The sequence below is a fragment of the Sceloporus occidentalis genome, unplaced genomic scaffold (genome assembly GCF_023333645.1).
Source record: "Sceloporus occidentalis isolate IW3139 unplaced genomic scaffold, rSceOcc1.0.p SCAF_4, whole genome shotgun sequence".
Taxonomy (NCBI): domain Eukaryota; kingdom Metazoa; phylum Chordata; class Lepidosauria; order Squamata; family Phrynosomatidae; genus Sceloporus; species Sceloporus occidentalis.
The window spans coordinates 90,667,430-90,695,400 of NW_028316984.1; the positions used below are offsets into that span (position 1 = coordinate 90,667,430).

At 40.3% G+C, this 27,971-nt stretch overlaps 1 protein-coding gene across 3 annotated transcripts in view; it reads left to right on the plus strand.

Annotated features, from left to right (window-relative positions):
- The window catches only part of LOC149314324 (uncharacterized), a 105,019-nt gene that overhangs the window by 12,811 nt on the left and 64,237 nt on the right, over positions 1-27,971 (plus strand). The window contains exon 2 of one of the 3 annotated variants that reach the window (XM_089520855.1): positions 11,077-11,345. The exons of 1 other annotated variant lie outside the window; for it this stretch is intronic. The gene's annotated coding sequence lies outside the window, so the exon portion shown is untranslated. The remainder of the gene's footprint in view (positions 1-11,076; positions 11,346-27,971) is intronic. One more of the 3 variants, XM_089520857.1, reaches the window with a different exon arrangement.

The window sequence follows — 27,971 nt, forward strand, 5'->3', positions numbered from 1 at the left end:
TTTAATTTATTGTGGTGTATTATCCTTGCTAGGGATTCAAAATATCTAAAAGTCTTTCTTTTTACAAAATACTAAGATAAAGTACTGGACAATAAAATAGAGTTGAATGCATGATTAACTTTCAATTGAATAAGTAAATGAAATGCAAGTAAGATCTGTTTTCACTGGATTGGGCACATAATAAAGAAGATACAGAGTACTGTGTAACACAGTGACACACCTTTCCACTTTCATTTGTAATTACTACTATGTTGTGACAATTGTATTTTTGGCAGCTTGGCAGGAGAGAGAAAATGAATAATTAAAAATGGCTCAGTGCTGGAAGTAAGAGCAGGGCAACCTTCTGAGGGATAACAGGTTGAGAATCTTCATTCTCACCCTCTTGTAAACCATTGCTATAAACCCTGAACTGTTAAACAGATTAAGCACTCATCTCCTTTAGTGCAGCATGGACTTTCCCTGTCTTAAAAGTTACATGGCTTCCAGCCAGGGAAAACCTTGAAACATGTGGTATTCATCTCAAGAGGATTAATCCCAGATGGAATTATTTTCTACACTTTTTTTCTAGAGATTTCAAAAGATTGCAGTCCTCACTGTGATTTGTGTACAACCCAGCCCATTTTTTGTTGAACAGTTCTTTCCCTCTCAGCTTTCATACTGCTGAATTATCTATATTAGCCTCTAAATATTCTAGCTCATTTTGGTTCTGTATGTGCCTTTAGTTCTTTTAAAGTGAAAACGTCTGTTCTCCACTTTCTTTCTCTCTTTCCCTATTTAACAATGGTGGTATCTAGACAGAGTACAGTGAGCCTGCCCTAATGGTGGGCTAGCCATCCATGCATTGGAGTTCCCGTGGATCATCCTGCCCCATTTAGCCAATAGTGACATTTGATCATAGGTAAAGTGATGCAGACATACATTGTTAGCACACCTTGCATACTCTGTGTTATTTTGGGGTACACTATTTTGTTATATTTTATTATAATAGCTGTTACAGAGAGGCCAAAAACCATGAACCATGATTACCTTTAAGTGAACTTCTCAGGAGTTGTCACATAGACCTGAGGACATATGTAAAGGACTCATGTAACTTAATGGATTCGAGTCTTGCTGCTTCCCAACCCCCTGCCATGTTCATTTCCTCTTGAGTTAAAGACAAAGAAATCTGTCTGACTAAAGTAGTAAGCCAATCTCTGCTAACCCCCATTTTATTTTCCAACACCTCACCCTATCCCAAATTCTCTGGGGTTGTCCTTATCACAGCTTGATTAAATCACTTTGGTCCAGTTTGGAATCAGACAGAAACTCTGTCCGATTCAGACTTGACTCCTCAGTACTGCAGCCAAGGTACACTGCTGAGCCACATTCAACACAAAGCCTTTTCCAGACTAGAGCATCTCCTCTTCAGTTAGTAAGGTATTGCCCTACCCTAAAAATTGCTACCAATGGTCACATTTTTATATATCTTAGTTATTGGGTGTGTGTATGAAAGTACTTTTTGTGTGTTGATTCCCCTTTTCATGAATAAACTAATCTAATTTGGAACCTGCCTCTGGAGTTCTTTGGGTTTGGAACCCATAGACATAGTCTGAAAGTCCTGGCTAGAGTTATTCTGGCCCTTTCTGCTAAATTATTGAGCTAAATTAATTTCCCCGTTGAATAAAATTTGTGGGTTTTTTTGTTATCTACGGGGAAGGGGTCCAGAATGGATCCCTCACAAATAAGAGTGGACAACTGTATTTGATGTCATAAGGGTCCCCCCCCCCCCATTTTTTAATCTGATGTTGTGTTTCTCTCAAAAATAGCCAAACAACTTTACACAAATTCTGAAACATTAATCAGCAATTTCCAACATGAACAATATTTTCCCCACACAGTGTGTGTGTCTGTGTTTAAAAAACAGGATATATTGTAACAACCTCCACCCCACCCCACCCCACTTGTAATTCACCCATGTTCCTTTAGCTAGACGGGTACAGTAAAATTTTTGGCATACTTTACTTGTGTGTGTGCTTTTAAAAGAGCACATCCTCATCCAAGTCACCAGAGAATAGTGAGTAAAGACATGAAAAAGTACTAATGATTGGTATATAGTCTACAGCATTATGAGGTCTGAATGATGATTGGCCATGCCATATAACTTCTTTCATCCTCTCCTGCCTTTCACAGGCTGTATGGGAAGGATCAGGCAGTGCCAAAGGACATCAAACCATCAGTATTTGCTGAAAGACCTCTTACTTCTTTGTAGTAGTTTGGAAGAGCCCAGTGTGAACTATTGCATCAGAGGATGATAGACCAACGTGATTATCTCTACACATAGATTTATGTCAACTCTGTTATTAATGGACTATTTGTATTATTTTCAAACTGCTGAAGCTTTCTAGTGGATCTAATATGTGCTGGAATTGAGTATTTCAAATCAGAATATGATATGTGGGAGTGGTTGAACATTTCCAATCCTAAAATACAGAAAACTAAAACATGGCTAAGATGATAGCTTTAGAGATTGTTATGCAATAACATTAGCTGTTCAGACACAATTTTAATTATTAGCAAAATATGTAGTATAGTAGTAAAGTATCTCCTATCCACCCTCTTCCAACACAGACATTTCATGATTCAACATACATTTGTCCCTCCATATTCGCTAGTGTTAGGGGCACAAGACCCCCGTGAATATGGAAAAACCGCAAATAACAAAAATACCATGTTTTTACCTGAGTGGACACCTCTCTAGGAATCTCTAGGTCCCCAGTGCAACTCTGTGGTCAACATCTGCCAGACATTGGCCATAGAATTGTTCTGTAGGAGCTACAAATGCCTAGTGGAGTGTTCTCTCTAGGAATCTCTAGGTCCTTCAGCGCAATGTTTAGTTAAAGTTGACCATAGAGTTGCACTGGAGGACCTAGATATTCCTAGAGAGAACATATTAATCAAATCTGTGAATAATCAAAGCCGCAAATATCAAAGCCATAATCAGACAATTACTGTCAAAGGCAAATGACAGCAACAGGCAATAATCAATATCCAAAAGTGCTCATCATAATAGCTTCCAAAACATCATATGATTCAACAATGTGACATGTTCCGAATTTGTTTATGACATTTACATTATGAATAGATGCCATGTAGTCTCAAAAATGTCTTCAACTATTTTGCCTTTAGCAAGGCAAAGCGTGATTGTCAGTTTCTCAAAAAATGTGAGAATCCATACTGTCTAATCAGCAACAAATGGATAAATGTAGGTTCTTCCATGTTTTTGCTATCTCTATATTTGTTGCATATAGGAAGGTAGGTTTATCTACATAGGACATTTTTGTTTATCATAAATTAATAAAACCAGTAAGGAGGTTTGAAAGTATACATTTTTGATTAGTTGTTTTGTTAATCCAATCAAGAACCTCCAGCCAAAATGGAATTATTTTAGGGCAGCAGACTTGCATATGTTCTAATGTGCCCAAGTTGTTACGGCCTCTCTAACATTTGTCTGACAAACCACTCTGTGTAGTCTTAGGGGGCACAAATATCAACTGAGATATCACATTCCAGATGGATAGATTCAATCAAAGAGGCCATCACTTTGAGTCTGCAAGACCTGAGCAGGGCAATTGATGATAGAGTGACTTGGAGGTCTCTCATTCACAGGGTCGCCATAAGTCTTAAGTCGACAGCTGTTAATAACAACAGATTTAATCTCAGTAATCATTTTATAAATCTCAGAGCCCCATCGATTACTTTTATTAGAGAATATGTGTCAAAAGCTGTAAGGCAATGAATGGACTTGTGTCCTATATAACCCATAGGCAAACACGAGGATTTGAAATTTATTCAAGAAATGTGTGGGTGTGTATTCTTCCAATATTTCTACTAATTGTTCTTCTGATACAAGTCCATAATGTACAGGCCTTCCCATTTGCAGGGGTTTGGTTCTGAATTCTCACATGGATGAGAAAAAATGTGCCCCATTTTAGTGAGTACATAGCAATGTGTGTGCGACTACATCAGTGTGGCCACAGACACACTCCACCATTGATAGTAATGGGGTGGGTGAGTCACTGACACTCAAAACAGTCAAAGGCTTTAAGTGCATCTAAAGAAATTAAATTCAAGTGTTATTCATTGAAAAATGTAGACATATGTGTTTTTTTAAAATCCTAGCTCTTTTATTGTGCCAGCTAGATGTTTCTCCTGTGCTGTGGGATAATTTGCTGTATTCAGTAAGGCGGAGAAATAATTATGTTAATTAATTATTGAATTATGTGTGAACTAGCATCAGGAGCAGAAACTGCAGTAACAGACAGGCTGCCATGGGGGGGCTTCTGAGGCTTGAGACTACAACAAGGTCATTTGCACAGGAAATTAAAAGTAGCTGTCCATCCATTTATACAGCCAATCTCATGGATCTGTGAACATTTGAACCGGGCTCCATTAATCTATAATTATACGCTTTTATGGTTGAGCTCTTCTTTTCCTTGTGTGCACCCTGGTAGCATTTTAATCAGTGTTCTGAATGTGCTCCCAGATGGGAAACTATCCAGTGGCAGCAGGGTCATACTCAAATGGCTTGAGCACAGGAAGTGGTCTCTTCCATCATGCTCTTTTTGCCCTGTGGTTTATTTCGACTTTGCTAGTAACAGGAAAAGGAATTTCCAGAGGATTTTATGCAACTGTGTACCCCCCTTCCTTAGTGGCTACTGAGGCAGAGGCCAAACATCTTTCAGCTGATTTTAGTTTGGAAGCATTGGAAGACTTTCCCAAATAGCTTTGAAAAAGTGTTTTAGTTTCAGGTGTTATTTGATCACTAGATGGCTGGATGTGAGGTTTAGTACTGTCTAGTTGTATTTTATGCTCAACAATAGTATATGTTAAGTGTATTCAATTTCTTAAATCTTTTGAAAGCATGCAGGTAATTGGATATTTTCCTCCACTAAAACTTGCCTGTGGGAGCTAGTAATTTTGGAGGAGCGGAAACCAATAGATGTTTTCAAGGGTTAAATATGGCTTATCATATCTTCCCCACTCCCAGATTCATATTTGTTACAGAGCACTGAGTGACTAGAAGCCAGTACCATTGTTCTTTTGACTGTCTAAATGTGTAAATTAAGTGTAAATCCTCAATACATACACTGGAGGTCATGAACTATAGATTACTGAATTATGATAATGTGTACACAACATAGATAGCAATTAAGAATATTTCACATACCATCCAATAAGCCTCACATGCCTGCAGTGCAGTAGCGCCACTTCATCTGACACATGAGTCTGTCCGTAGAGTTTAGAAATTCCAATATTGTACTTGTTAGAAACTAAATTATTGCAAGATGTAAAGATACAGTCAGCCCTCCATATGCACAGATTCTTCATGCATGGGTTCAACCAACCACATTTGGAAAATATTAACATTTTTTAAAAAATGCAAAAAGCAAACCTTTATTTTGCCATTTTATAGAAGGGACACCATTTTACTATGCTATTATATATAATGGATACTTGAGCATCCATAGTATCCTTGGGGGGACCTGGAACCCCAGCAGATACCAAGGGTCCCCTGTACTTTGTTCACACAAACAGGTATCTGGTTGTAACTGTTGCATCCTTCATAACAGCAAAGGATGTCATATAAATTTATATTATATGTGTAAATTTACAGCGCTTTATAAATAAAGGTTAATAATAATAATAATAATAAATATCTAGCTAAATACCAATTAGTTGTTGAAAGTGCTGTGGCTTTGTCAGCTGTAGCTATGAGAGGTTGTTTAATGTCTCTAGATTAATTATAACTGTATGCAGTAGCCCCTCCCAATTTGCGAGGATCTGTTCCAGATCCCCCCCCCCCCCGAAAATGGTGCATTGCAAATATATGAGTCCCATTGAAAATAATGGAGCACCCCTGTGGTGTGCACATGGGGCTGTGCACGGGTGCGGCTCCACTTTATTCCCCTCCGTTTGCCCTCCGCGAATGGACAAGGGACACAGACTTCAAGTCTGCGAGAATGGAGAGGTGAGTGCATACTCATGTATAAGTCTGGAAATTTTAGTCAAAAATTGACCCCAAAAACCTGAGTAGATTCATCCATGAGTCAATGTAAGTACTGTACTTTAACTTTTATATATAAAATAAAAAACATCAATGTTCATTAAAATAAATTATCATATTTCTTCAGTTTTAGACATGCCTTTCAGCTCTCTTTATTGTGACAGTGACTGTTATTTGAGGTAATTTCATCTTGCCTATTTTCTTTTTAACTTTTGTTGAAATGTTTTTTTCTTTTGCACTTAATAATAAACAATAAATGAAAGCTTAAAAAACAGAAAGGAAAGTTTAGTTTAAACATTCAGATCCAAAAAAAGAACATTAAAGTACCATACTTGAAGGCTGGCTGCTGGGTCACCCTTCAATATAACTGTGCTATTTGAATCTGTGTATCATTGTTATTTCATAGTTCTTCTCTAAGGAGATCAGTCTCATATATAATTTTTTAAAACTATGTCTTAAAAAAAATATCATCCTGACTACTCCATGAGGCAGGTTCTGCTGAGAGTGGTGTACCCAAAGTCATCCAGCGGGTTTCATGGTAGAGTGGAGATTTGAAACCCAATCTCCCCTTACCCCCTCCCAGTCCTAAACCGAAACTCTAGCTACTACATTCTACACATTCTACTACCTGTATTGAGCAGGGGTAGCTGTAGCAAATCCTTGCTGTTTTAGAAGGTAACTAGTAGCATGTGTTGGAAGGGTGCTTTTAGAATGCATCTGTCATGGCCAGCCAAGAGCAGGTCTCAGAGGATGAGGAGGAGGATGGGGCTCTTCCCGAGCAAGAGGTAATTGAGGCTACACCAGGTGCTAATCCTGCTCCAGTGCAAGAGGTAATTGAGACTACACAAGGTGTTAATCCTGCTCTGCCAGAATCCAGCCCTGATCTCCCAGCCCCAGAGGAGGAGGCTCAGCCAGGTCTTAGTGCTGGTGGGATTCCTCTGGTGGTACAGCAGCCTAGTGGTGACTCTGGAGAGGAACCAAGCTTGAAGGTTCCCTCCTATAGACAACACAGGGCTGAAAGTGCTGGCAGACGCAGATCCCAGAGAATTGCTGAGAAGCAATTAGCAAATCAACCTCAGGTGGCACAGGGGAGAGTTTCTGTCCTAGACTGTGGCCAGCACCCACAGACACACGCCAATAAGGAAGGCAGTTAACTATGAAGCTGGAAGTAGTCCACAAACCTTGCAGGAAAAGCAAACGGAAAGCCAAGCCGAAGTCAGGCTAACAGAGGTCCAATAGTCAGTCCAGTCTAGGATGAGGCCAGCCAGAAGGTAGCAATAGTCCAGTCCGTTCCGAAGTCAAGAGTCAAGGCAACAAGGAGTCAAGATACAGGGAGCCAGTGCAGGCAGCAGTCACACCAAAGGATCATGCAATAAACTCTGGCACTGAGTTGGTGTCTCTCGGCTCATTAAGGGAAACTCAGCTCAGATCCGCAGTCACTCCTGTTCTAGCAATGCAAAGTGTGATGTTTTTTCACACCAGATCCAGAGTCACCCCTGTCTAGCAATGCAAATTTACATTAAAACATGATGTTTTACCACACCTGGTTGCCTTTCCATTGTCCTTCGGAATTGAGGGGGAAGCGAAGTCAGTTCTATTCCAAGCAAGTCACGTGATGCGGATTCAAGCAAAGGGGAGTGAGTGCACATTATGTTCAGCGATTCGAATCGGCACCCTTGCACATGCTCATTGGGGCTCTGAACGCTGTCCTCCTTTCCTACCCCCCTCCTTAGCTGTCATCCTTCATCAGGGTGAAGAAGCAGTCAGGGGATGATGGGATAGGTTGCTGGGGGTTGCTGGGGCCAGGATTGGGATGCAGGAGAAGGCAGAGGATGATGGGATAGGTCACTGGGGGTCCCTGGGCCAGGATCGGGATGCAGGAGAAGTCAGGGGATGATGGGATAGGTCGCTGGGGGTTGCTGGGGCCAGGATCGGGATGCAGGAGAAGGCACGGGATGATGGGATAGCTTGCTGGGGGGTCCCTGGGGCGAGGATTGGGATGCAGGAGAAGGCACGGGATGATGAGATAGGTCGCAGGGGGTCCCTGGGGCCAGGATTGGGATGCATGAGAAGGCAGGGAATGATGTGAATGATGGGATGGGTTGCAGGGTGGCAGAGGGGGCAAGATGGCATGAAGGAGGAGGAGGGGAATGACGGAGCAGGACGCAGGGGGCCAAGCGGGGTGACACTGGAGTGGTTTTCACACCAGACCAATTCGCAGTGCAATCGAAGTGAGCCTGGAAGTGAATTCTGTGAAGTCACTTTTTTTCGGTTTTACCAAAATGAGGGGTCACTTTGGAATCACTGCAGAAGCATCTCGCAAGGAGCTCTCCTAGAAAGGAATGGTGTCTGATAACACATTCACGTTACGACGTGAATGTGCATCGTTGAAAGCGCAGTCACGTCAGAACTGACCTGCAAAAGCTCTAAAAATCTCCGTTTGATAAACCTCTACAACCTGGAAACAGTAATTGAGAAGGTTCTCTCTCCTGTGATCGCATTAAATATGTTTGTGATGGTGGTGAGACAAAGAAAAAGCCCTCTCTCAAAGCTCCTAAAGCTCAGGCAGGCTCAGGTAGGGAGATACAGTTTTTTAGATAGGAGTTTAAAAAACACAACTAGCACTTTGAATTCTTCATGGAAATGAACCATTCCCAGTGAAGCTGTTTCTACAAGGGATATAGATCACACACACACACCCCAGCCCCATTGAGCGCTCTGGCATGGCATTTAGACTTGGTGAAGTTTTTAAACAGTTTCCCCAAAGAGAACCACACATACACTGTATTAAAGTAACCCAAAGAGAATGTTGTCAAGGCATGTGGCACTTAGCCAGATCTGACATCTAAGACAGACATAACTGGCACACTACACTGCAGTGCAAACACATTTCTGGCCACCACTGAAACCTGGGCATTCAAACTCAAATCCGATTCCAGCAATATGCCCGTTGGAATCTGAGGGTTCTTGAGGAGTATAACCTCATTTAACACAGACAGAACCCTGCTCCTTAATCTGTCTTTCAGATCAGAAGCCCCTCTGTCATGTCTGGATTAAGCTTCTATTTGTTTGTCCTCATCCATTCCATTAGTTACACTGATTTAGCACCAAAGCTGCTTCCTCAGAGTTAGAAAAGAGAGATCAAGTTGAGTATTACTCTGGATAACCTCTTCCTGTGGCTTCATGTTAAATATTAAACAGCCTAAGGGACTCCGTGAGCCATCCTCTAGCACTACCTTCTCAGTTCTCTGCTTCAAGGAGGATTGAAACCACTGTAAAACAGTGTCCCTAAGTCCTCCTATTCCAGAGAGGCGACTGAGAAGGACACCACCAAAAGCCACTGAGAGGTCCAACAGAAACAACAGGGACATATTGTTTGTGTCTCCAGTGTAAGTCAAGGGACCAGTGCTAACTCCATCCCATAACCAGGCCTGAAGTCAGATTGAAATGGCTCTAAATAATCCATTTCATTCAAGAACACCTGGAACTAGGAGGTTACCACGAGCTCAGGAATCTTCCCCAAAAAAGGGATATTGAAGACTGGTTGTTATTTAAATAAAGTTGGGTTCAAAAGGGGTTTTTTGTTTTGGTTAAAATCCTCTTTTAGGCAGGATGGAACTCTGGCTTGATGCATCATTGCCCTTAATCATGCAGCCAGTTCCCCCCAGGCTGCTTTTATAAGCCAGGAAGGGCCCAGTCCAGTACACATGTAGTAGCTCTCATCTCTGCAAGGGTGCTGCCCATATCCTCAGGCTGCACAGACAAAATGTATCCAATAACTCAGGACAAGCAGGAGCCAAGGTTACATCCACTGGACCTGTATCAACCACAGCATTCAAATCAGAAGGGATTTGTGCAATTCTGTCTGCGTAACGTCTTGAAATTTCTCCCAAGCAATCTGCCAAGCGGTTTACATACTTCTCTTTTGAGGCAGTGTAAAAGGTCTCACAAGAGCAGCATGTAGTAGCAGAGGTACATGCAATGCTATGTCCTTTTATCTTGAAATAATCCCCATTTAACACTGTTCAGTTTACTTCTGAATAGACATGTATAGAATATCCATGTCAACAGAACAAAATGTGAACACTTTGAAGTGGAATATTTATTTTAGTTCAGACACATTTGAAATATGACAATACTGTTATGTGTCACTGCACTGCAGGCTCACTTCCTGCTGCATATACAGTGAGACATGCATGGCTGGTTACTGTGTTCATGACATGTTCATCACATGTATGTTCTGTGGCATCTGGTATGTTTATTTTTTATTTTATTTCAAGGATTTATATCCTGCCTTTCTCCCACAATGGGATTCAGGGCGGGTTACAATAAATAGAGTACAAATACAATAAAAAATGTTGTGTGTGCATGCAGGGGCACATGTACAGATCTGCTACCCAACTGTGCAAGTATATATATAAAACTGCTGGATGTCAAATGATTGAAGGGGTCCTATATTCTCAGTACTCCACTTGGAACAGCTATGCCATCATTTGACACAATGTAGTGCTCTGAAGTGTCTCTTCATGTTACATTTGAGAAATGTTGCTTAACAGGCATACAACAGAGTTTCGCTTGATTATTACCCTGCTGGTTACACTTCTGTGGTTTTGTATGCATTTGAACAGGATGTATCGGCTGAACTGATGCAGCATCAGATGGAATATAGAACTACCCATAAATAGAATGTACTTTTGCAGGCAGCACACACAGTTAGAACAAAACGGTAAAGCGAAACAAGTAGTATAGATGTCACAGTTGCCTGAAATCGCATGAATTTATTGAGCAAAGTTCAGGTCCCTTTGAATATGGATTGAAGGTTCAACTCTTACTGAAATCTTCATATTATGCTAGCTTTACTAGAGTGCTGGGAGTCATCACCAAAGCCATTTCTTAATCCTTAAGGTATTGTGCCCATGTATTTGAATGTGAGATTTAAAATTTAAAATGTTAAGAAAAAAATGCTATGCTGCTTAATACATTGTCATGGGTATATTATAATAGATCTCTATTTGCCCTTTCCCTTACTTTAGTATTTTTCATTCAGATAACTGAAGATGATGACAGCTGATTAATCTGACTTTCCAACATTCAGCATACAGGAAGCTGTTGTTATCCCAGGACAGACTATTTGTTCATCTAGTCCACTACTGTCTACTGTGATTGCCAGGACTTCAGTCAGAAAAGGGTCTTTCACATTATCTGCTACCTTTCTTGTTAAATGAAAATACTAGAGACTGCAACTTATACCTTCTGCAAGCAAAGTGTGTTCTGTAGCACTGAGTTTCTTCCTAAAGTAGGGGTGAGTAACTAATGCAAGTCTAGGTCCAATATTTGATCGGACTGCTCAAACATGTCAACTGTCAGGTTCAATACTTGGCTTAAAATGATTTTAAAATCTTTATTACTTATAAGAATGGAAAGTGCTCTGAAAGTTTTTGATTGCAAGTTGTTTAATATCTTCACTTAGTGGTTCACCTAGGCAAGTAGCTGTAGGAGTCATGCCATATCACTTTAGGCTGCAATGCAGTGTATATAACTACAGTGTGATCAGCAGCTTCATGAGGTCCAGGAATGTGCTGGAAATGAAGAAAAAAATTAACTGGAAATTATTGGAAAATCACCTTCAGTTTACATTTTGGGGCAGGAGCTGTGGAGCTTTGTAGGCTATGATCCCTTTGGAATCACTCCTCTTGGAGAACCAAGAGAACCTTTTTGCCCCCAAATTAGTATTATTTGACTGGGGGGCTCAGGGGGTCTAAGATGAATCCAGAGGCTTCAAAAACAGCCTGTGAACTAGACAGAAAGGGTCCTTCAGGGAAAATCTGAAAACAGTAGAGAATCCTACTAATTTTTTGGATTTACCATATATACTTGACTAGAAGTTGATGTCATGTATAAGTTGAATACAGGTTTTGGAGTCAAAATTATGGATTTTGATATGAGCTGTGGATAAGTTGAGGGTAAAACTTAGGGGCTTGTAACAAAGGATGTAAACAATGAACCAAAGAATTTACAAAATTTTGGAAGGCATAAATGTTTGTGTTCACCATAAAGGCTGGATGGATGAGATAGTAGAGGGGGTCAGTGCTTCGTTTAGATGCTCCCAGGATAGGGAAAGCTCTTGCCTTTTGCTTCTCTGCTCAGAGGATGGGATGATATTTTTAGAAAATAAGAGTTAATGTACAGTACTTACCTGCATATATACTTGTATACACGTACTTATATACATTGACCCATGGATAAGTCAACCCAGGTTTTTGGGGTCAATTTTTTGACTAAAATTTCTAGACTTATACGTGAGTATATACAGTGCACCTGCGTCATATGGCGCACGGCTGTGGTGTGTGCGCACCACTGCGCCGCCTCATACACAAGCCCCATTCAGTTAAATGGGGCTTGAGCATGTGCGGTATTTGCTTTACACGGGGGAATCCGGAACGGATCCCCCATGTAAAGCAAGGGCGGACTGTACAGTACTTTCCACAGGACCTACAGTTACCATTCATTCTGGAACTATACTTGCTGCACAAGGAGTTGATGGACTAGTATGGTTACTTTCCTAATGAATTGTGTGCTGAAACAGTAAACTTGGGAACAGGAGAGAGCCCTTGTAACAATTATTATGTTTCAAAGTTTGAGATGATCAGATTCAGGGTCTAGACATGGAGCAAGTGATGTTCTTACAAGCTAAATTATATTCAGTCTGGCTGTTTAATGATTTATAGAGAAGAATTTTGTATAGTGTGGAATTTTTCTAATGCTGCATTAATGTTCTATAAAGCTTGAGGATGATGATGATGACTCGACATCCTTGTCAATGGGGAATACCTTTACCTTTGCCTTTACAGTATTCTTTCAGTCTTGACAAAGTTTGGAAATTGTGCTGGATGAAGTGCCAGGTAGAGCCTGAAAAATTTTGAACCCATTCTTCTATAGTTTTAAGTCTAAAATAGACCCAGAATATGATTGGAGGTGTGTCACATACAGTCTGTCCTTCCTTTATGCGGGGGATCCGTTCTGGACCCCCCCCCCCCCCGCATAAATGGAATTCCCCCTATGCTCAAGCCCCATTTAAATGAATGGGGCTTGTGCGTGTGGCAGCGAGGCGGCACGCACACACCATGGGTGCACGTCCCAATATTCCTTATGGGATGCACCTTCCCTTCTCCCTGCGCAGCTTTCAGCATATGCTGAAAGCCGCATATGATGCGGGTGCACTGTACTTTGTGAGCTGTGATGCCATGTCCAGTGCTAGCTTGAATAATTGGCTTCTAAAATAATAATAATAATTATTATTATTATTATTATTATTGGTAATTTAGATATGTTTGTTAATGGGTGTGTGCATATGCTTTCAAGTTGCCTGTTGACTTACAGTGACCCCATGAATTTTGTAGGGCTTTCCTAGGCAAGAAATGCTCAGAGGTGTTTTTGCCAGTTTTTTCCAGTTCCTTTCCTCTGAAATACAGCCTACAACACCTGGTATTCATTGATGGTCTCTTATCCAAATACTAACCAGAGCTGACCCTACTTAGCTTCCAAGATCAGATGGGATCTGGCGCCTATACAGCAGCTTTGTTTGTAGTGAGTTGCCCAGCAAGATGATAGTACTAGTGCTTGTTATATTTTATCTCTTGGTTGCTCAGTTTATTAAGGGTTAGTTACTTTATTCTTAGTTATTCCTGGATGCTGTCTAAAATAGCTAGAAATAATTGACTACAGTGTACCAAGACTAATTACATGATGTCTTCAGGATATAATGTGGACAGATGGTAACTATGTAGTTTGAAGTAAATGCTGTGAAATGTTGTGTGCAAATGTTTGCCTTTTATGATTGTATAAACTGACACAAGTAAGTTTGGTGAGGGGAAAAGTGACTGCATTTTTTCAACTTGATACTAATAGCATGCCAGATTTTATACACTCCTGTTGTAATCCAATAGTGCGCTGGTGCTACAGCACTAGGATGACAGAACTTTCTTTGCCTTTCCCTTCAGCATCACTCAAAAAACAGTTTTGGAATGTTTTACAATCTATTGGAGCAGGTTTTCTGGGTGCATGCAGGTTTGTAGTGGGGAGAAGAGATCATTGCATTCCTGATTTTGCTGATAAGCTGTTCTGTCAGCAGATGTCCACTGATGGACCTAAGGCTTAAATTCTATACTGAGTAGTTGTGCATAGGGCTGTGTTGTAACACTTTCAAAATAGCTTGAAACATAAACACATTTCACAAATCTTGCGGTTTATAATTTTGAAGATAGTTGTGTATAGAAAGTATATGAACAACAGCTTTCTGAAGCCTATGAATTATGGCTACTTTCTCTTTCAGAGCATTTATTAGTATTGCTTATTAGTAATACACTTCTTGCAAGAGACCACTTACAATTTTGTTTGCTTCCAAGGCAGAGAAAAAATCCTGCCGACACCTAGAGTTCATTCCTACCAATTTAAAAATAATTAGATGATCCCATTGTGGGACGTTTTAAAACAACTGTGCATAATATACATAGCAAGTAATTAAATACAGTGGACCCATGTTATACGCTGGGGTTTGGTTCCAAGACCCCTCGTGTCTAAGTGGATGTTCAAGTCCCATTAAATATAATGACAGAGCAAAATGGTGTGTCCTGTATAAAAAATGGAAAATCAAGGTTTGATATTTGAAATTTATACTTTTTTTGAACATTTCCAAACTGTGGATGCTTGAATCCGTGTATAAAAAAATCCATGTATAAAGAAGGGCCGATTGTATAGGCAGTTAGCCAGTTAAACAGTTGATATAATGTATATTTTCACAACCACATGTGAATGAAACTGAAGTGATTGACTGATGTTTGGCTAGTGCTGAGCTTTGATCAATTACGAATTAAACAATTCGGCCTCATCCAGCTGCAGCCACCAGCACACTGTAAGTTCACCAAGCATGCTGTTTTACATAGAGTATTAGGACCTGTTAGCCCCTAGATTTTGGAAGTCTTTTCTTGCAGTGGGTAAAATGGCCTTCTCATTGCTACCCTACCATCAGCAGACAAAGATTTTTATTTATTTATTTAGATAGGCTTTCAGAATAGAAGGTTTTTAAGGAAAAGATTGTTAATAGTTGCATTGCTTTAAATTGTGTAAACTTTAATTTTTAAAGAAGTCTTTTGAACGTGGTTAATAGTTCAGATATGTTTTGATGTTGATGTTTTGTATGTTTTTAATTATAATTTTTAAAATGTGTGAAACCACCTCAGTTCCAGTCTTGGGCAAAAGGTAGGATATAAATGATGCTGATTATGATTATGAAATTTGACTGCAAGTTATGTATCACAGCAACATTCTTATTCTAAATGGTGCATCAGTAGGTTACTAATATTTCATCATATCAACATTATTTAAATAAAAGAAGAACTCTTGCTCTTCTTCTTTTGTGTTCACTTGATGCTGAAAAGCAGAGATTATTAGGCCTTTCATTTGAAATTAATGCCTTGCTGTTGTAGAAGGCTTTTCTACTAATAAAACAACCACCTTTTTGATGTTCTTAAGATATGTCTCTTGTCTCTTCTTTGGAGTCCATTGGATGAACCCTAATTTTTGCTTCTGTTGCTTGTTTAGTGTAATATTTTACATATCGTGAAACTGCATAGTATCCAGAATTACACCTAATATTTGTCTTTCCAAAAAGACAAGTAATGAAAATCAGCTTCTGGAGAAATGAGATCAGGAGTGGAGACTGTGGGCATGAGCCAGCCAACAGAAGAATTAATCATTTTTCTCTTGACTTTTTCCTTCTCAGAATGATCCTTAAGCTGCTTTACTTTTCCATAGGAGTAAATAGAGAATTTGTAGAAATTGCCAGCAAGGAAAGAGCAGATGTGGAAGGTTTCTTAATTCTTTCTTGATTACAGCCCCTAGCAGCTGTTTTTCATTTAAAATTACATAGAATTCGGCATAATGTGTACTTTGGTCCTTGCTATTAGCTCGCTTTTTGGTAGAGTCAGGCCTAAATACCCTAAAAGGCACGAGATCCAGTGGTTCCCAACCTTTGGTCCTCCATTTGTTTGGACTTCAGATCCCAGGAGCCCCAGCCAACATTGCCAGTCATCAAACAGTATGGGAGCTGAAGCCCAAAACTTTTGAAGGACCAAAGTTTGATCTAGGCTAAATTTTGTCTACTCTGCTTCCTGTAGTCTCACTCTTTTTAGGTCTTCAGTGTTCTAGCTAACTTCTCTAAAACCATGTGCTGTTAATTCACAGTGTTCAATTTGCCTCTGAATCTATTTGTTGAGAGTCCTGCATGTGGAAGAGTATTCCTTATCACTGTCTGTGTTATCAGAGCTGAAATGGATTAAAATTGTGCATGTTAAACATGTGTTGAACTCTTGAAGGCAAGTTGGTATTGAGCCAGTGATCACTGCAATTATAACATATACAATACATACTTACTGATATAATCTATCATAAAAGTTTATTAATACTAAAACAATCTTATTTCTAAAGTATACTTATACGAAAACAAATACAAACAGTCTTTTTGGTAAGTTAAACGATGTAAATAAAGGGATTTGGAATCAGAAAAACTTGATGAGCTTTGACTCAACCAAGAGCTCAGTTTTCATTCTATAAATAAGTAATTTTGGTTTTCATTCTATAAATAAGTTATTTTGGTATTCAATATCCAGCAGTCATTATTTCAATATTTCTTTCGGTGAGGTGAATATTACTAGTTCCTGAGGTGAAAAACCCATCATATTTAGCCTTAAATAACAGATTACAACCAGCCGCTGGTATGTAAATCTGTTTTAACTAACGGAAGCAAATCATTGTAATGAAGTGCTGCTGCAACCAGTATGTGAATGTCCTTAGCCAAGCCTGTGTATGAACAGAAGTAACACCAGCTTCATGTCTCAGAGCAGCATTCGAAATGCAGCTGTGTACTGAAAAAAATTGTCTCAGGAACTTTGATTGCACACTCTAATGGGTTTAAATTAGCATCAGCCAAAATTTGTATCTTAGCTTTGAAAACTTCAAATGTTGCATGAATGAATGTGTGCCCCTTCATTTAAAAGTAACAGAATATGTTTCTAATAGTTGTCATAGTTTTTTTCTATCATATAAACTTCCTGAGCAGATCACATCTCAGTAGGCTGAAATACTTTCCCCAGATGTTTTAATACTTTAATTTGTTCTATAGTATGCCTATCCAGGTGCTATTTCATAGAATCATGAGAGATTACTGTGCCATATCATCTTTATCTTAAAAAAGGTTATCTATTATGGTAACCAAAATTAATTTCAGTTTCAAGACCAAATATAAATATAGACTAAAATGAATCTAGCTAGACTGTTTCATCTAAAAGCATGTGGAGTTATGCCAACTCTACTTTGTTGAAGCCATGACCAAAAAGAGAATGTTAGTGTCTGGCTAATAGTTGCTAAAATCTCCTGTGTGCCCAGAGAGGACCCAAATGTGTAATCATCTCAAGGAGGTTGTGACCTCTCCCTCTTGTAAAAGGCAATGGCCACCCAGTCAAACCCCAGCAGCTGTCAATTGCCAAGATGAGCAAGAATATAGGACAGCTGCTGCAATCACCTTGCCCACCTTTTCAGACTTTGGCCTGTTACAGACTGCCAAAATAAAGTTGCTTCGGGTCTCTTTGGACGTATGCTGTTTAGATGATGCATGCACCCTAAGAATCTGGAAGCTGCACCAAAGCTGCACTCCAGTGCTTAGGAATGGAGTGTGGCTTTGCCGCGACCTCCGGACTCTTAGGACCCATGCATCATTTAAATAGCATACCTCCAAAGAGACCCGAAGCACCTTTATTTTGGCAGTCTGTAACAGGCCATAGTGACTGAAATTGAGCCCATAAACCCAGACTAGACAGTACTCTGAATAACTTCCACAGGAACTATAATAGCAGTAGTGTCAAGATCAAGGTGAGTGATTGATTTTATCCCCAGTGTGCCTAGTAAATTTGCCACAGCAGGCCTCACAAGATTTCTAATACATCCCCACCAGCATCATTCCAATAATCTACTTATCGACTCAAAACGCTCTGCTGAATAGCTTCTCAAGGACCCAGTTAAGGCAGAGAAGCGTAATTTCTTTGTTGCCGCAAAGTAGTCACTATTGTTATAACAAACAATTCAAAGGTTTACTGAACATTAAGCAATGCAAAACATCAAATGTGACCATAACACCCTCCTGCCTATATAAGGCAATGTCAAAGCACAACAAATTTCAGAAGTCAGAAATAACTAGCAGCTAGCCTTAGATATAAGCTTGGGGTGTGTGGTGAGGAGGGGAGGGCAGGGGGCAACTATTCAAAAGGGAGGACGCTGACCAGAAGGGGGAGGAGATGAAATAGAATGAGGATGATTGAAAGAAGAGAGAGGAAGCTTGATTGATGACAAGGAGGGGATGTTTGGTAGCAGGAGCTGGCAACCTTCACACAGCCTCTAGATTTATCCTGTTGTGGGAAGACACTCAGTGTGGAGTCAGCACTGCTATCAATACATCCATGTTTGTGTAGATGGGATCAGGAAAAATTAAACTTAGCATTTGGCCCAACTTTTCTTCCACTGTTGATCAAACAAAGTGCTTCATCAGTTTGTCCATTTATCAAATTTCTGCCCAAACCAATCACATCCACTAGAGATAAAATGGCAGAAGTGAATGTATGGCAGGCTGTGAAGTAGTATATTAACATGACTAAACATACAAAATGAACAGTGTCATTGTCGCCTTCAGCCCGACAGCACTTTGAAATAAACCTTTTAAAGTACTGATTGCATGACAGTTAAAGAAATGCATGCTTTTCTATGATTTGGTAAAGTTACTGAGACCACAAAAAGTATGGCTACATTCTACAGTACATGGCCCATGTCAATCAGAAATGCATATGTAGTTTCAGCATCACAAGGCAATGGGTTAGAAGAAACAATCCACATTTATATGGCATTGTAAAATAGACAAGTTTAAATCAGTGCAGGAGGCTTTTAGGTGAACTGTTCTGTAGTCAGTATGTAATGTAAGTTCTGGGCAGCCACACCTGCCCTATAAATGCAGGGCTTGGGTACATCCCACCAGTTTGTAGATTATTCCTCCATGCCATCCAGAGAATGAGAGGTTGGTGCTTACTGTGAAAGTTCATTCTTGGATGGCCTGGAGGAGCAATCCAACCCCTCCGAAAAGGTGATTGTATAAAAATAAATAAATACATACAGATAAATAAATGAGGCAATACAAATGGAGTAACGCACATAATAGGACTGAGGCAGGCTTTGTAATGAAACTGATAGGAGAGGAGAGGATTCGACAGTCATAACAAAAAAGAACTTTGGACTGCTACTGCTTCTTCCTTCTCTAATTACAATTGATCTTTCAGGTGCAGATTTAGGTGTGGCTGGGCGTATATTTGTTGTTGTTTTTTATTTTATTGGTTAATAAAACGCATTTCACATAAACATAGATTACATTGCATCACTTTAACATCACATTAACATCATGCTAACAACATCTAAACATCACATTACAACAGATTATGACACATAATCACACAAAAATATAACTTCCTGAACTTCAAATAAGTCATTTTATGATTAAACCTCATAACCATGCCAACCTCATTTTTGATTGTCAGAATTTGGATTAACGTCTATCTACATGCCAAACTGTACCTTCTTCTAGTCTTGTTGCCATATCAATAAACTCATCTAATAATGTCAATTTTTATTCCTTAATCATATTGCCTTACCGTATGTAATCAAATTATTCGTTCTTCGCCTTTTTCTTACTTAGATATACATACTGTATAGCGGTTTCCAAATCTCGCCATGCTTTTCCCACTCCTGGCCTCTTAACAAACACATAAGTTTATCTAATTGAACCAGATCTGTTAATTTGTCTAGCCATTCCTCTATCAAGGAAAGTTCCGCTGACTTCCATTTCCTGGCAAACGCCATCCTGGCACTAGTTGTTATATAAAATAATAACTTACCATGTTTATGGTCCAAATTATCATCTTCGCACATACTTAACAGATAAAGTTTTGGATCCATAATTACATTGGTTCGTAAAATTTCTTTCACTATTCCATGGATTTCTTTCCAAAATTTGTTAACACTTTTACAGTTCCACCATACATGATAAAAGGTGCCAACCTCATGCTTACACTTCCAACATTTGTTTGAAAATCTTTTACACATTCTGACTAATCTTCCTGGCGTCAAGTACCATCAAAACTGCATTTTAAAGAAATTTTCTTTCAGTTCACTGGATAGTGTGTACTTCAGCCTTTTATTCCATGATCTTTCCCACTGATCTAATTTAATATTCTGCTTAAGATCTTGGGACCATTCAGTCATTTGCTCCTTAACAACCTCCTCTTCCATTTCAAACTTCAAAAGACATTTATATAACAAGGCAATTTTGTGTGGGTTTCTTGATACTAAAATATCTTCAAATTTAGCATTGCCTGGTCTAATTCCTTTCAAATTAATATCTGCCAAACACTTTTCCTTAAGATGCCTATATAATAGCCAACCACAGGAGTAGCCTTCTTCTAAAATCTGTTCCAGTTTTTTTAAATTCGACAGTTTTCCCACCTGCAACCTTGGTTGTTAACTCAGCATATGTAACCCATCTGTCCTGCGCAATTACCTCTCCTCTGTGAAAGGCTGGGCATATATTTGTAGCCATAGTAGGACTAGCTGTTACACTTTTCACAGTCTTATGATCCCAGGGGCATTTATGAAAACAGAAAAGGCAATTCATGTTCTGAGAAACATCAAAGTATTTGAATTAATTAGAAAGTCACAGGATGGTTGGGCCTTTACAGTATATAATATCAGTTTGCTGTTTAATTGGCTGTAGAACTGAATGTCTTCTCTAGAGTAGTCAGTACTTAACCACTCCATTCTTGTCTAATTATGAAGGAATTTCCCATGCTAATTTTTGGCATGTTTTTTAATTTACACATTGTTGTTTGCTTTGTGTTTTGGGGTGTCAATCTGGTTACATTTTGTTTGTACAAATATAATGCCATGCTAAGGGACAGCACTGTCAGCATAATCAGCTCAGCCATGAAAAGAATACCCTCTTCCACTCCTGGCAAGCATGCATTCCTTCATTCCTGTTTTCAGCCTCATTTGGTGCCAAGCAGAGATGGCATCGAAGGGTAGTGCCAGTCAAGCTACTTTTCCTTTTGTGTCTTTATGTTTGGAAGACAGCAAGGACAGCATAAAAACCATTAACATTGGAACACACATAAATCCAGTACAGAATGTGATGGCTGTTATTGCATTTGAAAACCTCAAGTCAAGAGCTGATAATGGTAATAACTTGGAATATTTTTCAGTTAACTGACCAGTGGGCTAGCAGCAGTGTATACATTTCACACTGGATAGCAGAGTGGTAAAACTGAATATGGAATTGCTTCGTTCTTAATTCAGTAGAATAGTGCCCAGATTGATAGAAGCCATTTTTCCAAAATCTTTTAATTTGAATTCTTATTTAGGCAGGAAAAATGAAATGCACAAATATTGAATGGATGACACTTGTTAGAAAGCAATACATGTGAAAAGGATCCAGGAATCTGAATAGACCACAAGCTAAATGTGGCTGAAGAATATGATGTAACAGCCGAAAAAGCAAATGCAATTTTGAATTGCATCAACAGTATAGTATCCAGATCAAGGGAAATAGTAGTGCCACTCCATTCTGCTTTTGTTAGACCTCATGCATAATACTGTGCCCAGTTATGGCCACCACAGTTTGAGAAAGTTATTGATGGCTGAAACATATCCAGAAAAGGGCAACCAAGATGATCAATGAACTGGAAACAAAGCCTTTTGAGGAATAGATTGTAGAATAGATTTGGGGGGTGGTGAACTCTCTATCTTTGGAGGTCTTTAAGCAGAGGTTGGATGGGCACCTGAATTTCTGCATGGAGGTTGGACTAGGTGGCCCTTCCTTCCAATGTTATTATCCTATTTTAAGGGTCCCTTTTAAGAACCGAGTCCCAAGAACTCTGTGATAGCGAAGCTGTCCAATTTAGCATCTTCTCTCTGTTTGTTTTTCCTCAAGGCAAGGAAAGAATGGCGGGATACAAACCGCCATATAGTACGTATTCTATACGTACTAGGGTTAGGAAGGGGCGGTGCTTCCGCACCCCCCTAACCCTAGTACGTATAGAATACGTACAAGATGGCGGCGCCCTTTCCACATGGGCGCCGCCATCTTTACGTACTGGACGCATAGCGTCTAGATGTGTCGCGGTGCTAATGACGTCACGAATGTGCCCTTGGCGCTTCGCAACGTCATCAGTGCGCCGCGGAAAGAAGCTCCGAAATGGAGCTTCTTTTTTGCTCCGCGCGGGAGCCGCGCGGTTTGGCTGCTGCAGCTCCCGCGCAGAGCAAATGGTGCCGGCGGGAGACTTTCGCAAAGCGGCGGTCTGTATCCCGCCAATGTTTTGCCTAAGGATAGTGAGGGTTTTTAAAAAAATATTTTCCAAAACACATAAATACACATTGTAAAGCAAAGACTCAGTATCAGTGTCACAGATCTGCATCTTGCCTGATAGTAAACCTTTAAAAACATTGCAAGCAAGATGCAGACCTGAAAAACTAGCACCATTACACCATCACTTTTCTTTCTCTGCGTGTGGTTGTTAACATCATTGTCTCATAAAAAAGCAAACAGCCTCTAAAAACTGGCATAGTAACTTTGTACCTTTTGGTTGCTTTGATAAAATTATTGCCACAATGTGCATTTGGTAACAGTTATAAGATGGAAAGTGGGAGGAGGCTGGAGACATTGAAATTGCTGAGATATTATCCAATTTTGCCTGAAACCTTCTCAAAGGAAGAATAAAGAGGCCAACAATTACTTTGGATTTTGTTGTATGACTAAAAGAGCTACCTCTGCAATTATTATTTTTTAACCAAATTACTCAGACCATCACTCCATCCTTGTTTCTTTGCTTATCTTGTAACTGAATTGTTATAATGTCTTTGCCTTGTGAATATAAGCCATAAAAACTTTAAAATACTGTCATGGAATCCTAAATTATGTGCTAACTCACATAAATACCTGAATACCTTTTAAAGTTTCTGATAGCAAGTGAATGTTGCTCATAAATTGCATTTAGATATAATGACAAGTAGATACTAAAGGCTTTCATAGGGCCTGTACAGACAGGCCAAAATAAAGCTGCTTCAGGTCACTTTGGAGGTATGCTGTATAAATGATGTATGCGCTCTAAATGTCTGGAAACTGTGCCAAAGTTGTGGGTCCAGTCCTTAGGACTGAAGCATGGCTTTGGCATGGCTTCTGGCCTCTTAGGACACATGCATCATTTAAACAGCAGACCTCCAAAGTGACCCAAAGCAGCTTTATTTTGGCCTGTCTGTATGGGTCCATAGTGGCTGACATTTAACTGAATTCTTTAAAGATTTGAGTCTCAACCAGATCAAGAGAATTGCTCACCAACTTTAAACTGAGTTTCCTATAACATAGGTTACATTAAAAAGTGGTTAAACTGGTCCGCTTTCTGCCTTTAACTCTGAATCAGTTTGTTTCTTGAGAAATCTGGATTAAAGGGCTAAATTTATTAAAATATATGTTTTTAAATTCAACAGAAAGAAAGACTGTCATTCATTAATAAAGGGGGCAATCTTAGGATGTATAAGGAAATATAAAATGGGCTCCAAAAAGCTATTTTAATTAGGCTGAAGGACTTTCACATGGTCAGTAAGATTTTTTTAAAACAGTAGAACCCCTCTCCATTCCTTACAATGATCTGCTTTTTGAATTTCCTTTGTTTCAAAATCATCTGTTGCTATATGGATTATGGGGTTGTTAAGCAAAAGAGAGAGACTGCATGTCTTTATGGAATGGGATATTCTGATCATAATTGTTACAACAATGTGGAGCCAAGGAAGAAAAATACAGATTCCAAGACTAAAGGTGGTGGTGGTGGTGGTGCTGTGTTTCTCAAGATGTTGTTAGGCTTCAGCTCCCATCAGCTCCAGCCAGCATTGCAAATGGCCAGGGATAATTGGAATTCTAATTTAATGACATCTGAAGGGCCACAAGTTTCCTAGCCTTGGGCTAAGCCTTATGGAAGTCCCATCTATAAAAACCCTTTTATGTTTAATGATGCACTGCCTGCCTTCATTCAGTGCGGTCTTACTATTATAAAGGAGGCTAGTGTCACTAGAAAAAATTGTTAATGTGTTAAATAGAAATGAAAACTACAAGAAAGCCACCTTTTTTTCATATCAAGAATGATGAATTCATATTGGATCCAGCCTATGCGTGTGGTACCATTTATGATTAGAGTTAGAAGCTGTAGAGCTCTTCTTTGTCATCTTCCCACTGATTGAGAGGGGGCACTTAGTCTGCAATTAATGATTCAATGGGTTATTACAGTGATGAAAGTATGCAGTCCAGTAGAAAACAGTAGCATGCTTTTATTGTTACGTTATTTACCAAATTTAGGCAGGTTACACACCGCCATTAAAGTATGGAGTCAGTCCGTACTAGGGTTAGGAAGGTGCGGTGCTTCCGCACCCCCCCAACCCTAGTACGGACTCAGTCCGTACAAAATGGCGGCCCCCCTTCCACATGGGGGCTGCCATGACGACGTCACGACCGCGCCGCCTCTATACGGGGCGGCGCGGACGTGACATCGTCGGTCCGCGACAGGGCGCTTAGTGCGCCCTTTCCGCGGACCAGGAAGGAGCTCCGTTTCGGAGCTCCTTCCTGGTTTGCGGCGCTGCTTTGCTTTGCTGGGCGCAGCCTTTAGACGGCTGCGCCCAGCGAAGCAAGGGAGAAAGGGGCCAAGCGGCCCCTTTCTCCCCCTCCCCGCCGCCGCGGGGTGTCCTTGGGGCTTGAAGCCCCAAGGACACCCCTTTTCAGGGGTTTTGCCACGTTTTCAGCGTTTTGCCGCTTCCCCGCAGCCTGAAAAGCGGCGGATCGGGGCCTCGGCGGCTGCTGTTCTGGCCACCAAGGCCCCGATACACCGAGGGAAGGGGCGGGTACAGCCCGCCCCAAATAGGTGGTCTGTAACCCACCCCAGAAATGAAGGTCTAGAGTTATATGTCTATGGCGCGTTACAGACGAGCCTAAGAGGTGCCGTCCTTGCGCTGCGATTACGCGTGAGGGGCGGCGCTTCCAGACGCGCCTGGCCCCTCGCGCGTAACTGATACGTCAAGATAGCGGCGCCCTATACAGATGGGTGCCGCCATCTTGATGTAGCTCTGCGTCCGCACGTCCCAACCCAGAAGAGACGTCGCGAGTGCGCGCTTTGGCACTTGCGACGTCTCTTCCGGGTTGCCGGAAGGAGCGCGATTTTCACGCTCCTTTTTTGCAGCGCGGAGGAGTCGCGCGGTTTGGCTGCTGCGGCTCCTCCACGCTTCAACCGGCAGCGGCCTGAGACCGCCCCTTTTGGGCGGTCTGTAATGGGCCTATGTTTGGTGTTTAGAAGGTTTTTCTTAGAAACATTTTGATTTGATATGCATGGAAGTAGAATTTAGTTATAGTTCAAATAGCTGGCTAAGAAGGCAGCAGTGCACTTAAAAATATCCTACAAACTAGGCCCATTTACCTATCAAAATAAAGGTGAAGCAGTGGTAGTGCAGCTGGATAAGGAGGGAATGTGTCATTAACATCTACAAGGAAATATATTTGTGAATAACTTATAAATTATCTGTGCCCTTTATACCCTGTCATCCCATTTTAGGCTGCATCTGCATTGCAGATATAATCCATTTTGACACCGCTTCATCTAGCATGGCTCTATGCTGCAGAATTCTGGGATTTGTAGTCTGTTATAGTACCAGACCTCTCTGACATAGAACGCTAAATGTTTTACAAAACTACTTTCCCCAGAATTCCATAGCATTGAGTCCTGGCAGTTAATGTGGTATCAGGCTGGATTATTTCTGCAGTGTGGATGCTGCCCAAGTTTCATAAGCAGAACATTGTTCTACGGAGCATTGCAATATCCAGATGGACTTAATGTTCTGTGTAGAGGCTAAATACTAAAACGTTTTTCTGAATTAAGATTCAAGATGCTTAATATATTTAAGAAACTATTATGGATTTTCAGCAGAATGTCTGCTTTTCTTTATCCAAATGTACATATTAAAACCAGGAAGTGGACACTGCTTTGATTTCTGTTCTTGCTTGTCCAGCTCCTTTAATTAATTGTGTTAATTATTATTATTAACCTTGGAGTGTCTGCAGTATATAAGATCTTATACAATCTTATAATTGTAATACATTCATTTATCATAGAGAAAAAGAGCAGTTTCCATCATTATGTTAATTTTTATTTGAAATGTGTGTGTATATGTGCTGTTCCGTGGCCATGGGATTGCATGCTCTTTGAGGCAAGAGACTATGCTGATGGTAGCAGTGCTGCTACTAGGCTCTTTCATGTCAGACAGGCTTTTCCTGAGGAGCCAGTCTAAAACACCAAACAGCTACTCGACAACAGCAGTAGTGGGAATGACATTGGTGGAGGATCTCTCAGAGACAACAGCAGTGGCACCATAGCTAACAATTGTTTGTACTGTGCAGAATGAAGCACAGTAAACCTTTTTGAATGTATTTTACCATAAAAACCTTATAATGAGACAATCCAAAATGAAACAAAAGATAGTGCCAGAAGATGAAGGCCCTCCACGTGCTACTGGGGTACAGCAGAGGACAGCTACAAGTAGTGCTGTGGCTAATGAAACAACTGGACATTCAACTGTTGACATGTGGTGAAAGGAAAGTCTGAAGCTGCACAACACGTATTATAGGAACATGGATTTTGAGGAGAATGAATCAGGAAGCTAGACATAATAAAAAAGAAATGGAATGTATAAGCATTGTTAACACTTGGGAATCAGCAAGCTAAAGAGGACAGAAATGGGCCATTTTGAGTCAGACAATTACACAGGGTTTGTATCTTGGAGATGGGACCACAGTATACACCTAAAATTCTGGGGTCAAACAGATTGAGCCCTGAGCAGCATGGGACTGTGGCAACTGGCCATTGAGGTCCCAAGGCCAGCCACAGAACAGACCCTGACAGGGAGTGTTTTTTTTCCTGTTCCTTTTGTGGCCAGGTTTGGGCTATGTTAATTAATCAACAATTTATTTTTAGAATTAGCTTCAAGCCAAAGTTCCAACTTAAATGGCTCTTCTGCCAAGCAACAGCACTTGGACTGTCTTGATTAAACCTCTGTTTGGTTACTGTCGTTTTTGCAGTATTGTAGCTCTTGCAGTATTGCATTGCATTCTTCACTGCCTTTAGAAATAATTTTGGAATGGCTTTATTGAATATAATAAAAAATATAAAGAGATTTAACTTCCATTGTTTGATTTATTTTATTTCTCTTGTTTGCTGACAATTCATACGTGTTACTCTTAATATTGGTTTTCTAAAGGCCCTAGGCCCCATTTGATCTTGTAAACTGAGCAGGATCAGCCCTGACTAGTACTTAAATGGAGACTACCAATGAATACCAGACTATATTTCAGAGGAAGGAACTGGCAAAACCACCTCGGAGTATTCCTTGCCTAGGAAAACCCTATGAAATTCACAGGATCACCATAACTCAACATGTAAAGTGAAGGTGCGTGCGTGCGCGCGCACAAACACACACACGTAGTTGTTTTTAATGTAGAGGGATTCAAGAGCTGAACCTTTGACTCTTGGGGGCAGAATAACAGGCAGGAAAAAGCGTCTCAAACCTGCTTTTTCCGAAAGCATTTCAAAATCCCACTGACCACATGGGCCATTCCCAAGGCAGCCCAAATGTGCATGGCCCAACCCCACAGCATGGCATCAAGCCGTATCTCTGGGTAATTTTTTTTGTTGTCCATCTTATCCATTTGTTGTCCACCTATTCATGCACACTGTCACACAAACACATTGACAGC